Genomic DNA, 16,661 nt, shown 5'->3' with positions numbered 1-16,661 from the left:
GCTTCATTAATTGGTGAAGGACCACACTGAGGTGCCACGACGGAGGGATCAGCCTTGGTCGTGGGAAGGACCTGGATAGACCGTTAAGGAATTGCTTTATAAGTCTGTCTGCCCACAGGGATGGACCCTTAGGAGTCCTGGTGAATATGAGATCGCCGCCAGATGCACTTTAATGGATGCGTGTGAAAGGCCCGATTGTGCCAGATGTAGTAAGTATGGTAGCAGCTGTTGTGGAGTGATGTGGAAAGGCTGCAGGCCTTCGGCCACACACCAGGAGCGAAACCGTTTCCATTTTAATGAGTAAGTTTTATTAGTGCTGTCCACTCTAACCTTTGCAAGGACGTCTCTGCACTCCTGCGGGATGTGTATGTGGCTGAATTCCCGGTACTCAGGAGCCAAGCTGACAATTTTAGAGAGCTCAGATTCGGGTGGTGTACCTGTCCTTGGGACATTGTGAGCAGAGCTGGATGTTGACGCAGGCGAATAGGTGGCTGGGCCGAGAGGCGGTGAAGGTCCGTGAACCAGTGCTGCCTCGGCCAGAATGGGGCGATCAGAATCAGAGTGCAGGGCTCCGACTTCATCTTCCTGAGAACCCTGGGTATCAGTGGAAATGGCAGAAAGGCGTACGCAAAGATGTTGCACTATGCGATGGAAAAAGCATTTCCGAGGGTTCCTGGTTGGTGATGCCTGCTTGCGAAGCTTGGGCATTTGGCGTTGTTTCTCATGGCAAAGAGGTCTATTCGCGGAGTTCCCCATTCCGCAAAGAGGTGTTCCAGCACTTCCATGTCTAGTTCCCATTCGTGGGATGGAGATCCCTGTGTGGTCAGAGCATCCGCCAAGACGTTGTCCTTGCCAGGGACGTACTCTGCTTTCAGTGTTATCCTGTGTTTCACAAGCCAGTTCCAGACTCTTTGCGATTCGCGAGATAGTGAGAGCGATCGCGTCCCCCCCTGCTGGTTTAGGTATTGCAACGTCGTGGTGTTGTCTGTTCTGACGAGCACTGGGGAGTTTTGAATGCGTGGCAGGAAGGCTTGTAGAGCTAGGAAGACCGCTCTTAACTCCAATAGGTTGATGTGGAGCTGGGTTTCCTGTTCTGTCCACTTGCCATTGATCTGGAGTTCTTGGAGGACCGCTCCCCAGCCTTCTAGGGATGCGTCCGTTGTTATCACATGTGGCTCTGCGGGAAGCAGGAACGGCAGTCCCTGTGACAGGTGTTTGAACGATCTCCACCACTGTAAGTGGTTGACCATGTTTCGAGTGACTCGTATGCGGTTCTTGAATGATTCTGTACTTTGTGTCCATTGGCTTGTCAACTCCTCCAGGAGTGGGCGCATCTTGAGGCGGCAGTGGGGTATGAGCATGATACATGAGGACATCATGCCGAGGAGGGACTTGAAGGTGCGGACCGGTAAAGTCTTCCTTGATGCCACTGACGTGGCCAGGGAGATGAGTTTGACTTTCCTTTCCTGAGAAGGGAAAGCCTTGACACGTTCTGTGTCTATTGTCGCCCCAAGAAATGTAATGACCTTGTTGGGCTCCAGTGTAGACTTCTCGCGTTGAGGGTCAAACCTAAACGCTGGAAAATATCCAGACAGGCGCTGCAGGATTTGGCTGCGCCGGTCGCGGATGGTGCCTTGACCAGCCAGTCATCCAGGTATGGGAAGACCTGGTGTCCTTGTTGACGAAGGAAAGCCGCCACAGGTGAGAGGCATTTGGTAAATATCCGAGGGGCAGATTTGAGGCCAAACGGGAGGACACAAAATTGGTAATGCTGCCCCGCTACAGCAAATCTGAGGTATTTCCTGTGCCCTTTGAGGATAGGAACATGGTAGTAAGCTTCCTGCAGGTCTAAGGACGTCATATAGTCCCCTTCCTCCAATAGTCCCATGATCTCCTGGAGTGTCACCATACGGAACAATTGTTTTCTTAGGAACACGTTGAGTGCCCTGAGGTCCAGGATTGGTCTCCACTTTTTCCCTTTCCTGTGGATCAGGAAGAAGGGGGAGTAAAAACTATTTCCTTTGTGGGTTGGTGGAACTCTCTCTATCACTCCCTTCTGTAGCATGGAGGAGATTTCCTGCAGAAGCAATCGTAGGTGCCTGTGGGACTGTTTGCGAGGTGGTGTTGTCGGGGGGATCGTGACAAATTCCAGGGAATGTCCGAATTGAATGAGCTGGAGCACCCACCGATCTGTTGTTATCAATCTCCAATTTTCGAGGAAGTGTGTGAGTTTCCCTGCAATTTTGAAGAAGTTCGATGGTGGGTGGACTGGCCATTGACACAAGTCATTGGCGGTTGCCAGCAGGTTTTTTCTGTTTTTTCCCTCTGTAATTAGACTTGCCGTAGGAAGTCTGACGCCCTTGCTGCTGTTGTCGCGGTTGGTATTGCGTTCTGTTTTGGTTGTATGAATAGGAGGACCTGTTCTGGTAAGTGCCTCTTTAAGAAGATTGTCCTCTATTTTTGTTTCCACGAAAGGACTGGTTCCGGAATTGCAGTGTTCCAAGGGCTTTGACAGTGTCCGTGTCTTTTTTGATAGTATTTAAGGCCTCATCAATCTTATCCCCGAAGAGATGTTGGCCGTCATAGGGCATATCAATAATCTTCGTCTGCACCTCCTGGCGGAAAGAGGTGGCTTTGAGCCAGCCTTGTCTTCTGAGTACAGCAGCACCTGCCTGTTGCCTGAAACCGGTCATGGCGACATGCATTGCGCAGTCAATGAGCTCAGAGGCAGATGTCTGGCCTTCCAAGAGGAGCGATTGAGCTTCCTCCTTAACATCCTCTGGCAGGTGAGATAGGTAAGGTGCAATATCTGCCCAGAGTTGCCGATTGTAGCGGCCCAGAAGTGCGATGGAATTTGCCACCTTTACTGTCATGGCTGACGTGGTGGAAAAACGCTTGCCAAAAGTATCCAGTTTTCTGCCTTCCTTGTCAGGTGGTGTTGACAGAGGCGATGCTGGGTTACGTGAATTTTTCTGTGCCGCCTGGGTTACCACAGAATCTTCCTTGGGGTGACCTGTGAGGCATGCTGGCGCTGATGAAGTCGCCTTGTATTTCTTTTCAAGCCTGGGTACCACTACTTGGATTGAAGCTGGTGTTTGCATCAGTAATTTCCCTTGCTTCCATATAAAGTCAATGATAGGAATTGACTTAGTTGTCTTTTTAGCTGGTTCCTTGAAGTCATACAGGAAGTACTCGCCTTCCTGAGACGCCATAGTCATGTGGAATCGTTTGGCTGTGCGCTCTACAAGGTTATGGAATCCACTGATATCAGCGGGTGGTGATTCTGAGGACTGTGGTTCCGGGGAAGGCCGGAGAAGGAGCAATATAGTCTTGATCTACGTCTGGGTCAGACTCGTCTTCACGGACCTCGCCCTCATCCTGGTCCCCTTCTTCGTCATCAGACGATTGAATTTCTTGCAGTGACTCTTGTTCCCCACTAAGCGCTAGTGGTGGCGGCTTGTGTCGGGCCAATGGAGTGGGTGCGTGTACAGATGTCGGTACAGGTGTAGTGGGTTTTTCCGGAAACCGCTGTTTGTAGTCTTGTATTAAGAATTGCAGGTCTGATACAATGGCCGCTGGTAGGCACACCATCGGTGTAACTTGTGTGCAGACTTGAGTGTGGACTGTATGTTCCACATGTTCCACCTCCTCCATTTCCTCATCCGTGCTTTGGCACTTGACCACAAGGTCTGATGGGCTTGTGGCTTGTGTGTACAACTCTTCCTCCGACTCTTCACCTTGAAACAGGCAGGTTGGAGGCAGCTCTTGCACCTTACTGGGTGACGTCAGGTCTGGCGTAATTGGTTTCCTTAGCTTTTGATGCCGATATGGGCTGTCTGTGGCGGCAAGGTATCCATGGCTTGAGATAGCAGCACAGACTCTTTCCATTTCCTTTTGGCGTTGTCAGATGCAGTGCCGATGACGGAATTCTCGTTGACGTGGCCTTCGTCGACGGGATGATCTTTGTCGGCGGCACAATCGCCGACGACTTTGACTTCGTCGTCGACGTCGACTTCATCGTCGACAATAGGATCTTCGTCGTCGATGGTGAAAATGGAATGGTCGACGACACTGGCATACTCGCCATCGACGAAGGCGTCGTCTTCGTCGTCGATGAGAAGGCCGACGATGCTGTCGTCGTCGACACTGTCGTCGTCGACGTTGAAGCAGTTTTTTGCACTGAAGAGATAATCGAGCCGGACGCCATCCCTCTAGCCAGTCTCTTGCTTCCCCAGGGGATTTAAAGAACCACGTCTTTCCTTCGGATTCCACGCGCAGTCTTGCAGGAAAAATCATAGAGTACTTGAATTTCTCTGGTGCGGAACTCCTTCTTCACCTCTGTGAAGCTTCGTCGTTGTTGTGCTACTGCCGCCGTGTAGTCAGGGTAGAAGGTAACGTCCAGATTTTCAATTTTCATTGGCGGGGCAATGCGTGCGGCCTGCTAAATGGCGTTGCGGTCGCGTAAGTTAAAAATGCGAGCCAGGATTGGTCGGGGTGGATTCCCTAGGCGCAGCTTGCCTCCGGGTACGCGGTGGGCACGCTCCACCGAAAAATATTTTGAAAGTCCTCTTGGTTGGAGTTGATTTTGAATGAGATCTTCCACGAAGAGGTCAAGTGCTGGACCCCCGGCCGTCTCCGGTTCTCCGACCAGGCGTACATTATTGCGGCGGGATCTACCTTCCTTCAACAGGATGTTGTCTTCCTCCAGTTTGCGCACTTTGGTCTGTAATTCCGCCGTGTCTGCAGTTAGTCCTGCCGTCGTTTTCTCCACATCTCCCACATGATCCGACATTTTGGCGAGGTCTGCTCGGATGAGAGAAATGTCAGTGGAGATCGTGCCCATGGAGGATTGCATATTCTTTAATGCCGCCATGACATCATGGAGTGTGATCTCCTCGGCAGCCCCGGGGTTGTCAGTTGGGCGGGCAGCCGAGTGTGGCGTGTTGCCTTTAGTAGTGTCCGCGCCATCTTTATTATATGCAAATTTATCGAGCCGCAGCACTTGCTGCCCTCTGGATCCCCTGCCACTCATCACTCCTTTTTGTGGCGGAATACAGGTAAGTCTGCGTGGGTCACTGTTACGATAGTGCGGATGTGGGGTCTCACACCAGTTGCAATGCGGCGGCTCCTACCCGGGCCAGGGCCAGATGAGATCACCTGGTGCTTCCGAGTCCGGCCTGCGCCTCCTACGCTGTCTCTCCAATGTTGTACTCTGCGGAATCTGTGGGCGCCACTTGTCTCACCACGGTCCCTTTCCGATGACAATGCAGGGGGCCGTGCAAGGCTTAACAAGGGCCTCTCAATGGTCCTGGGCGCCTGATTCCGGCGCCAGGCCCGACGGTGCGGCGACCCCCACCACACCTGAGAGCAGCTAGTCGTAAGGGCTTGTGGATTAGTGGCTGCCAGGCACAGGGTTGTGGACGGACCGTCGCCCTCCTCCACGTTAGTTTTGGGCCCAGTGGCAATCAGGCCTCGGATGCTCCCTCACCACTGTGTCGGGTCTGACCGCTTTCTCCCAGCCACCGGAGAGGGGGGTGGGGGGGTCTCGTACTTGCTGCCGGCATTGCCGCGGGGACCCGGCCCCGCTGTCAATTTTCTTGGCCGTCCCGTTTCTCCGGCGGCTACAGAGCTGCACCAGTCGTCTCGCCACCGGACCTCCTTGCCACCCCAGGCCCTGGCGTCTACAGGCACACTAGGCCGCGATCTGCACGGTGGCGCCGCGTCGTGGCTGAAGGGAGTCCCCGAGTGCAGGTAGGACCATTGCGGAGTGGAGACCTCTCCGATTTCAGTTGATAGGCAGCAGCGCTGCCGCATGTCAGGATAAGTTAGGCGGATAGTCGGGGAAAGCTCGTCAGGTCGCGGAGCTCAGTTAAGCCGCGACCATCTTAACTGGTCACTGGACACCCCCCCCCCCGTTTTGTATATATCTTAATTGTATGATGTAACTTTTTAAGGAGCTTTTAAAAAATTTTTTTTTTTATTATAAGTAAATTTAGCATAATTTAGACATAAAATTAGAAGTCCCCCTAGGGGGTCTGTCTTGGCGTGTGTATTTTACTTCTTAGGTTTTACTAATGAACTGTATAAATAAGGACATCGGAGCTGCCTTTTTTATTATTTATTTAAGCTATGCTTCTCCTTCAACAGCTGTTTTATATATATATTTCTTCTGTATTCTTACAAATGCTTTTATGACTGTAACTTGTCGAATAAAGATGTTGAAAATGGAAATGGATAGAACATTGCCCCTGCTGTGGACAGATCATAAGGCAGTTTGTTTTAAGTTAGCATCTCCAGGACTAGCCCACCACCAAGTCAGTCTAATGCTCCATTAGTTTTCTGCCCAAGGCCCAAGTTGAAAAAATCTGAGTTAGAGAAGGCACTGAGGATTATTAGTCCACTACCCGATTCCAACATTGGTACTGCCTCTTCTAACTTTACGCCATGGATTGATTCTGCTATGACTCAATTTGTTCCAAGTAAACTGTCACAGGAAACGTCCCTCTGCACCTTGGTATACTCCTGAACTGAGTGGAGGCATCGCCATCGTACACAAAAGCACCACTTGACCAAAATGGAACCCCTCCATCTCCAGACCAACCCGAACACCACCCTCTGTGGCACCCTCATCTACTGCCCCCGCAGACCATTTTCCAGCCTTCAGTGACTCGTTCATCGACTTCATCGCACCCCACACTGTGGCCTCCACAGACTACATCCTCCTCGGCAACCTGACCTTTTCCCTGGACAACCCCAACAACAGGAACACATTGTCCCTGCTGGAGAACCTCGCCGCTCTCTGACTCAAACAAAGGGTCACCTTCCAAACCCACTCTGCAGGACATGCGATTGACCCTATTTTCTCTGCCAGCGTCAACATCACCTTCAGCCAGAGCTCTGAGCTTCTTTGGACTTGGCACCGCTGCGTACACTTCTCCTCCACCAAACCTATTGTACACCAGCACACTCACGGCTACCCTCGCAGAAGTTGGAACAAGGTCATCAAAGAGCAGTCACCACCTTCCTCAGCAAAACCCCACCTCTGATGTCTGCGGACGTTAATACCTCAGCACTCAACCTCCACCGATGGATCTCCAAAGGCTCAGACACACTGGCTCCCCTCAAAAAGCCCCAGGCAAGCAACAGTCAAAAAAAGCCAGCTGGTTCTCTCCCGCCCTTCAGGAGTCCAGACCTACCTGTGGATGGCTCGAAAAGAGATGGAGGAGCAACAAGACCCCCGAAGACCACTCAGCCTTTAAAACCGCAGTCACAGCACACCACCACCTCCTTAGAACAACAAAGAAAGAGGCCCTACAAGAAAGGATCGCCACCAACGCACTCAATAGCAAAGACCTTTTTGCTGTGGTCAAATAATTCACCAAACCCAGCACAGAAACAGCAGAGATTCCACCCTCCCAAGAACTCTGCAAAAACCTTGGCACCTTCTTCCACCATAAGATTAAGTAAATCTATGACAGTTCCAACAGCTCGGTACCCAAGTCCCTGTCACCCCACCAGCAACCGCCGCACCCAATGACATGAGATCCCAGTAGACCTTGCTCAGTTGGACTCCCCTCAACACTAACGTCACCCTCAAAATCATGAAGAGCATCCAGTCCGGAGAACCCTCAAACACCTGCCTACATCTTCAACAGAGCCGGCACCTTCATCGACCCGAACTCCGCTGCACCATCAACTGCTCCATCAATTCCGCCGCCTTCCTGGAAGACTGGAAACCTGCAGAGATCAACCCCTCACTGAAATAAACCCTCTACTGACCCGGCAGACCTCAAGAACTTCAGACCCATGTCTCTGCTCCTCTTCCGATCCAAGGTCATTGAGAAATCCATCACTCCCAACTCTCAGAGTTCATCAAAGCGAACCACATCCTGGACCTCTCCCAATCCAGGTTCCGAAGCAACCACAACACCAAGATCACCCTTCTCGCCACCACAGACGATGTCTGCACCCTCCTCGACCAAGGCAAAACTGCACCCCTCATCCTCCTGGACCTCTCGCCTGCCTGCAACACTGTCTCCCACCGCACCCTATTGATGAGACTCCTTGACCCCAGCATACATGACAAAGCCCTGGAATAGATCCACTTATTCCTCACTGGCTAAACACAGAGAGTCAGAATACCACTGTTCCACTCTGAACCCACCAGCTGCAGATTACCTAAGGGCTCCTCCCTGAGCCCCACTCTCTTCAATATCTACATGGCCCGCTTTCAGCCATCTTCAGGAACCACAGACTCAATATTGATTGTGTCCTTTGCCGACGACACCCAGCTGATCCTCTCCCTCAACAAAGAACTCACAGTCGCCAAGAACAACTTCGATGATGGGATGACGGCTGTTGCCACCTAGATAAAGGAAAGCTGCCTCAAGCTCAACTTGGAGAAGACCAAAACCCTCATCCTGAGCTCCCTCCCCTCCGCCTGGGATGACTCCTTGTGCCGTGCAGATTGGGACCCCCACCACACTCACAGACCACACACAAAACCTCAGCATCATCCTCAACTCCTCGCTCACCATGAACGGCTAAATCAGCGCTGTCTCATCATCCTACTTCCACACGCTATGCCTGCTCCAAAAGATCTTCAAGTGGAACCCCACCAAGTCAAGAAAGACGGTCACCTACCCACGCACTAATCAGCAGCTGACTCGACTATGGCAAAGAGCTCAACGCCGGCATCACCCAAAAACTGTTCAAGAAACTGTACAACATTCAGAATGCCTCCGCCATCGTCCCCTTCAATATCCACAGCCTCATCACCGGCTATCTGACAGACCAACAATGGCTACCAATCAACAATAGAATCACCTTCTAGCTCCTCACACATGCCTACAAAGCCTTACACGATGCGGGACCTGCTTACCTCAACCACTGCCTCGTATTCCATGCACCCACCAGAGACTTCCTCTCCACCCAACTAGCCCTGTCCACCGTCCCACGTATCTGCAAGACAAAGGAAGGAGGAAGATCCTTCTCCCACCATGCAGCATAGATCTGGAACACCCTGCCTCTCCACCTCAGACAATCACCTTCACTGCCTCAATTCAGGAAGGACCTCAAGAGTTGGCTCTTCGACTAAACAACAGTGCATTATACGGATCAGCAGTCCGCAACCTGTCCCCCCCACCCCACCCCAACCAGTGGCTTGAGACCCTTACTGGTGAGTAATTGCGCTTTACAAGTCACTTAATTGATTGATTGAGGAATCTTAAGCAGAAATGTAGGGCTTTTGAACAAAAATGGAAAAGTGAGTATGATCCAGAAGAGAAGGGAAAGTATTCAGTAGTCTGTAAGGAATATAAAGAGTTCATACTCTCAGCTAAAACTCTTTACTTTTTGTAAGAAATAATATAAGTGGCTGACAGTTCCACATCTGAGCAATTTAAAACAATCACCTTTCTCTCCAATATAGACTAGGGCAGCAACAATGCCCTTAATCAAGGTTTTTGTAAGAAACTGACTGTTTATTTCTAAAGCACAATAAATGGTGTATTCTATGAATTTGGAGAAAATAAGATTTCTGGCTACTTGGGATCTGCAGCTGACTCATCTTATATTGACTCATTTAATTCTTTTCAGCCTGCACCTGACAACTTGACACTTTGAGAGGACCTGTGCAATGTTCCCCCTCTCACAGAGAATTAAGTTCTGAATCTGATTGATTGTTGCCACAAAGTCTGGGGCACAGTCCGACCCTTGTCCACCTTTTGTCTTTCATTTGGCCCCTGATTTGTTTTCAGGGCATCTGGCCAAAAAACGGAATAGTATTTTACAGGCAAGTTCCTATCCACTGGCATGGAATAAGGCTTTTGTTCTTCCCATCTTAAAAAACCTACATTAGATACGACAGTAACAAAGAATTATCGCCCTAATTCTTGCCTGCCGTTCCCTGCTCAAATCTTGAAAAAGGCATTTAATGAAAATTTGACACCTTTTTGGACTCCAACATTATACTACATTCCAAGCCACAGGATTTTAGACCTAAACATTGTACAGAATCGGCTCTTGTAGTTGATGCAGAGGAAAACCGGAGGCTGGTGGAGGAAGGTTGGGGTGCCACACTGATACTCCTGGACCTCTCAGCTGCATTTGATACAGTGAACCATGGGGTGCTCGTAAACCAGCTGGAGAGGTTCAGAGTTAGAGGTGCAGCACTCTCACTTCTCAGTTCCTTCCTAGCCAAGAGAGTCCAAACAGTTTTGGTTGGCAGCTTTAAATCCAACCCCTTCTCTCTTTCATGTGGGGTACCTCAGGAGTCGTTCTTGTCCCCAACGCTTTTCAGCATCTATATTACTCCTTTGGGGGAACTCCTCTAATCCTTTGGTTCCTCAGCTATTTGTTTTGCCGATGATACACAAACAAACTATTGTATCCATCTCCTTTAAAATGGCACAGCGGCCTATAAGTTTAAGCAATGCTTGACACAGACTGCGGGTTAGATGTGTCACAATTCTTTAAAACTGAATACTGAGAAAACAGAGGTGATTTTGTTTGGCAAGAACCTAGCAGCCAGGAATAATTTTGGTGGCCTGAGGACTTTGGCCCACTACCATTCCCTGTCCCGAAGGTAAAAAATGTAAGGATTATCTTTGAAATAGAGTTCAATTTCTCAGAGTAGATTAACCATATGGCTTCTTCCGGCTTTTACCTAACTAAGCTGATTTAGAAGGTTCTGTCTTTTATTCCATTTGACTTACAAAGGTTAGTAGTGATCGCCCTCATTCTCTCAAGGATAGACTATTGTAATGCACTCTATTTAGGGGTGAACAAACGTTCTCAATCTAAGCTGCAATACTTGCAAAAGGCAGCGGCGAATCTGCTGAGCTTTATACTCCAAAATTAAAGAAATTCAGCAATCCCAAGAAGAAGCACTTGTTAAAGCAAGAAGAAATATGTGTAAAGGAGATTCAGCAGTCGCAAGATGAAGCAAATCAAAAGGAAGTTTAAAAATAAATCGTGGGATTTTATTAATGCACCACTCTCTAACAGAAAGACTTTCCCAGATGTCAAATGAAACTGGTAAAGCAACATGCAAATGTATATAGATATATGTGCACAAGCAAGTAATATTAAAACACTCACACGTTCAAATGTAAGAGATAAAACACAAGCAGATAGTAATGGACCTCCAAAACAAGAAACAAGCATTGTCAAATCTAAGAATCAAATAAAAAGAGCAAATATATATAACATGAAAACATCACAAAGAAATAAAACCTATTGCTCAGACATCACCATTTGAATTGAGCACAGCATTTTGGTCAGCTTGACTGGGAAGCCCATTCACTCATTCTGAAGTCTCAATGAGACGTCAACAATTTCCACCTTGACGGTGCTTCCACCCCACGAGTGAGCTTCGGTATGAGCGCCAAGACTTTCTGTCTTTAATACCTTTACTAACACTGAGAAAGACTTCTAGAAATTCCCTTCCCCACATCTATTCCAAAACCAAAGGCTGAACGTATCGGTCTGTTTCACTATGCATATAAATGCATATAGCACTACAGAGTCTTCTGTTAAAGCTACCAAAATGTTGCTCTGTTTCCAAGACGATTCAGGAACTGCATTGGTTACCAGTGCCTGAAAGGATCATGTTAAAGGATGAGCTTTGTATGATATTGCATGGCATTGGCCCCTTATATTTATTTAGATACTTTCCATGGCGACAATTTAGGTCCTCTCATTCTTATTTTTTTACAACTCCTAAAATAAAATAAGCATTTCCGATGCAATAGGTCTCGCATTATTAAAGTTTGATCTATTGGCATTGCTAACAATAATGCAACACCAATAGCTCAAACATTCAGTTATGCGAGACCTATTGCATTGCAAATGCTTTTTTTTTTAGTCCCCGTACTAAAATACTGACATGGATTAAGGACCTTCAGAGGCCGTACAAATGATTTGTGTAAATAGTCGCATCTCAGATGCGGCATCTGCTACTACAGCACTTAGAAGCCAGGCCTTGTCAGCAAGCAGTGTATATGCACAATTCATATTTTATTTTTGCAGTTTCATATAGCGTGAACTCGACCCAAAAGTATTGGCGAGCTTTACACAGTGCTTTAAGTGGGATGAAAAAACTGTGGAGGGTCTCTGGGGCATGGTCGATGTAGTTAAGAGAGTGGCTTAAATATACCCACGCAAAAAATCTGTGCTTATCCTAGTGGGCCGCCCGTCGGGCATTTTGCTGTTTCTATCCTTCATCCAGGTACTACAGCAAGTAACATTACACCTACAACAAGCCAGGACTATTGGCTTTGCCAATGGTTGTTAGCTGCATAAGATAAATAAGCAGCAACTATGGCTTCGTTGCATATAGAATATTGAAAATGCTTCCATTTTCAAATTATGAGACTGTGAAAGAACTATAACGAGTCTTTTAGAAGTTATCTTAACCTCTTCGACGCTAATGACAAAGCCAGCCCGTCATGGGCATTACCTGCGCTACACGGATGACGAGCTGGCTTTGTCATGAAGAGTGGGATCTCAATATTTCAGTGCACAGAGGGGAAAACCCATATCACCCAAGGCGTTAAAGTCAGTGAGCAGTGGCACTGTTGCAGGGTTAAGATGCATCTGTTCATAGAGGATGAGGGTGTTAATGATCTCAGAAAAAAAGAAACCTGAAGTGACACTTCCATGATTCGGTCTTGAGACCTGAAGGCTGCATTCATGTGTATTTATTTATCGGTATAGCGCTAGTACTCCATGGACTGACTGCTTCTGAGCGTTAGAGATGTAAGCAGTATGTTAGAATGAAGGGAAGGGAGAAGATTAAAAGCCAGCCCGCATTGTTTAAGCTACTAGATATGTTGCCAGCGAGCAATCGATTGAATGCTGGTTCCTTGGTTGTAGCGCTATACAATGTAACACACTAATCAACCTTGCACGATCACCCCTCAACACTGTGCGTTTCACCCGCTAAGATATTTTTCGGCGCTCCTTAAGAAATATTAGATATATTTGAAATATAGACGTCACAGTAAATGTCTTTAGCGTGCCAAATACTTGCATAAGCGGCAACAAACTTAATTTTTTCACTTGAAGGGGAGAGTACCTGCACTTCTCAGCCCTGGTGCAATACATTTAACTGGAGAGTAATGGCTCTTCTAAAGAGCAAACAGGCTGTGGATAGTGAATGCCTCATCTATATTTACACTTAAAGCACTGATACCACAGCATGAGAAGCCTCACTCTGTGCCAAAGAAGAGAGATTACTCTACCTCTCCTGGTACCACAGCAAGAGGAGCTGGAGCCTGTGCCCTTGCTGAGAGAGTATTGTCCTTCCGTTGGTACCACAGCATGATCCGCTGCTGTCTGTACCCAAACAGAGAGTTTAATCTACCTCTGATTGTACCACAGCATGATCCGCTGCTGTCTGTGCCCATGCTGATAGTTTAATCTACCTCTGGTCGCACCACAGCATGAGGGGGCCTAGGGATAGTTTACTTTCCTTTTGCTCATCCCCACACAATGAGAAAAAACAGCTCAGCACGGGGCTCTCTCTTCTGGCACCACAGCACGAGGGCCTGAAGCTTCTGGTCAAACATGGCGAGGATCTGCCTCCCCTGTTGGTGCCACAGCCTGGGAAAGTTTCACTTTTCTCGCACATTTTTTGCTGTTTCTACAGATGCCACAGCCTGAGGTCCCGCAGTCAGGCCCAAGCAGGGGCACAGTGTCAGTGAGTGAGCCCTGCTTGCACCACAGACTGTCTGAGGTCCCTCAGTGTGTGCCAGGCACGGGCAGGGATAGAGGTCTCGGCTGGCACCATAGACTGAGGTTCCTCAGTGTGTGCCCAAGTACGGGCAGAGTTAGGGGTCTAAGCTGGTACAACAGCATGGGGTCTAGCAGTGTGTGCCCAGGCACGGGTGCAGGTGGTCTCGGCTGGAACTGCAGCATGGGGCCCTGCAGTGTGTGTCCAGGCACGGGCGGTCTCGGCTGGCACCACTGCGCACAGACACACAGCCCATCACTGACCTTGGCTGGAACCACAGCCCTCGCGCAGGAATGCCCCTTTCACTGAAGCCAAGTCCCTGAGATTCCCATGTTGTTGCTGCCTGTGGGCATTGCCTGACCCCGCAGGAGCCCCCAGTACATGCTGAAAACCTCCTTTTCAAACACCACCGAAGTATGCACCCGGCCTCCAAGGAACTCGTCCTGCGAGATTTCAAAAGGTCCTCTGGAGCGGCCGCCACACCCTGCCAGGGCAGCCCGGTACAGCACAGCACCAGCCTTCAGCGATCCCTGGAAGCAACCTGGGGCTGCCAGGCTTCATGTATGATATATGCCTATGTTGCATGTACACTAGCGATAGTTGTTATATGTGCACACAAGCCGCGGAATGCGGCGTTCTCAAAACGCCTACTAACGAGAACATACCCAAAAAAACAACAAAAAACGTTTTTTGCCACAAAACAGACACATTTTTAACGGAGTATATATAGCCTATTTTTAATGCAGTAGAGTTGAGTGCGCGTTGCGATGAATATCAAATTGTCCCGTCACAAAATATGAACTAGAAATTAAAAATATATATGCCCACATCTCTTTCCTTCTTTCATTTAGTTGCTTCCCTGTGAAATGAAGCCAAAAAAGAACAATCCCGCGATTGATGCACGAGCGCGCGCCACAGCGAGACCTGTGGTTTCAATTATCGCGCCCGTGTCTGGGCACGATAATTGAAACCACATGATGGCCGGTGCACGTAATAGACACCAATTGACCATGGGCGGAGCAATGCGCCCGCCTTTGGCCAATTGCGTGCTGTCTTTCATAAAAAAGGCCAATAGCATGGCCCAAAGGAAAATCACACGCACAAGCGTGTGCGATTCCTAGGTCCATTTTCAAACCCCGTACAAGAGGTCTCTCGCTGCGCGACAATGCTGCGCACTGCAATGCAGGCGCAAGACCTAAAAATGGATATCCCAGCTAAGTAGGATCTGACTAAAATATCTGATGGATTAAAGCAGAGATGGTCCATACCATGTTATAATAAAATAGTCCAACTCGCAGGCATAAACTAGTCATACCATGTAATACGTTTATATAAATCCGGGAAAGGGAGGTTTCCGTCCAATAAGAACCTAGGACATAGATTTTAGTGGCTTGTGATCTTATTGCTGTATAGAGGATGAAAGCACACTCCAGAATTGAATAGAATGTTTTTGGCTACAGGGGGTTGGGCTTCCCTATCAAGAAATTCAAAACCATGTCAAATATGTTCGGTCTAGATGCTGGCCTGGGTAACCCTGGGAAGGGAGTATCAGACTGGTGGGCAATGCTTTATTTCACCGTAGAACCAGTGTTAGACCTGGGGTTACCAGTCTACATAGGGTAGCTTGGCACAAAGTAGGAAAGTCTATCCTAAAGGCACATGTGTTAAGCTTGCGTCAAACCCTTCAGTAACACAGCGTCCATCCACTAGAAAAGAAAGATACTACACCAGTCTTAGAAAAATACGGGCTGTTTTATAAAATCACTTTGCGGTTTTTTTTTGTTACTTGGCAGCATTTAGATTCAGTTCAAAAAATTACTCTACATTTGATTATTACCATCTACACATTTTATTTAACATTTTCGACACAATTCTCTCCCTAATGAAAGGAGCTCAGCAATATTTCCCGTATTTAGGCAGTGTAGAATACTCAGCTTAAGTTGAAGAAAACAGCAACATCAAAACCCCCTCTACAATAAGGCAGGACTATACATTACCCTTAGAGTTTCAAAGTTTCTATTGGCATAAAGCTACAGGTTCCATCAACAGTTTCATTAATAGCACTCTAGTTCCATTGTTCAAGCAGCTGAATATCTGAATAAAGACAGGCAGATTACTTTTGTTATTCTTTCTAAGCTACATAGATTGCTCTAAATTCATAGTATTATCTCAGATTTCCACAAGACTGTTCTCTGTCTCTAGTCGTTCTGCAAACCAGGAGTGGCCCCCACCTTATCCCTGAAACCACTCTGTTATCTCGGCTTACATGTACGGCAAAGTTAGCCTCATTCGGAAGACTTTTTCATTTAGGCTGCTTTCATTGACTTAGAGGAAAATGCCTCAACCCTGGAGCCACGCACTGGGGTCGCACTGTTTCAGGCGTAGTTTACCAGAGGCGAGATATCCCAAGGTCTTAGGATAGCTTCCCAGTCCCCTCTCTGGAAACAACAGTTATTAACTCCCTGGCTGATATTCCGGGTTGGCTCAACTCTCTCCCCTCTGGGATAACCTCTTGGACAGTCACAAGGCTCTCTTAGCCTCTGGGGCCCCGCACTTCCCACCACGTCCTTACCGGATGGTGCAACAAATTCAGTCCCGGCCTGCTCGCCCGACTGCGTCACCACCTCCGATCTTGGCTCAGCTGTTCTGGGATGATTCTGGCTCCAGCGCCGCAGACTTTAGGCAGCTGACTGGGCCGGAGTTGTGCGGCGGCTCCTTCGGCGTTCCTCTCCGGCAGCGTCCTGCCCTCGCCTCACTCGTCAGAGGGAGGCGGGAACTTACGCGGCCCAGCCTTCTTCGCTTTTCCACCCCCTTCTTCCGGGTTCCTCAGCCTGCACCCGCTAAACTCGGCAGTGTCGGCCATGCTTCCGCTACCTTGCTGTCAGCCACCCGGGAGGTCCAAAGGTCAAACCTTTGATGCCATCAG

The 16,661-nt window shown here is 48.5% G+C and overlaps 1 protein-coding gene across 1 annotated transcript in view; it reads left to right on the top strand.

Moving 5' to 3' along the window:
• The window catches only part of LOC147693352 (transient receptor potential cation channel subfamily M member 2-like), a 3,804,886-nt gene that overhangs the window by 375,212 nt on the left and 3,413,013 nt on the right, over positions 1-16,661 (top strand). The window lies entirely within an intron of this gene.

Source organism: Lissotriton vulgaris, chromosome 8, assembly GCF_964263255.1.
Source record: "Lissotriton vulgaris chromosome 8, aLisVul1.2, whole genome shotgun sequence".
Classification (NCBI taxonomy): Eukaryota; Metazoa; Chordata; class Amphibia; order Caudata; family Salamandridae; genus Lissotriton; species Lissotriton vulgaris.
This window is presented reverse-complemented; position numbering and strand designations above follow the sequence as displayed.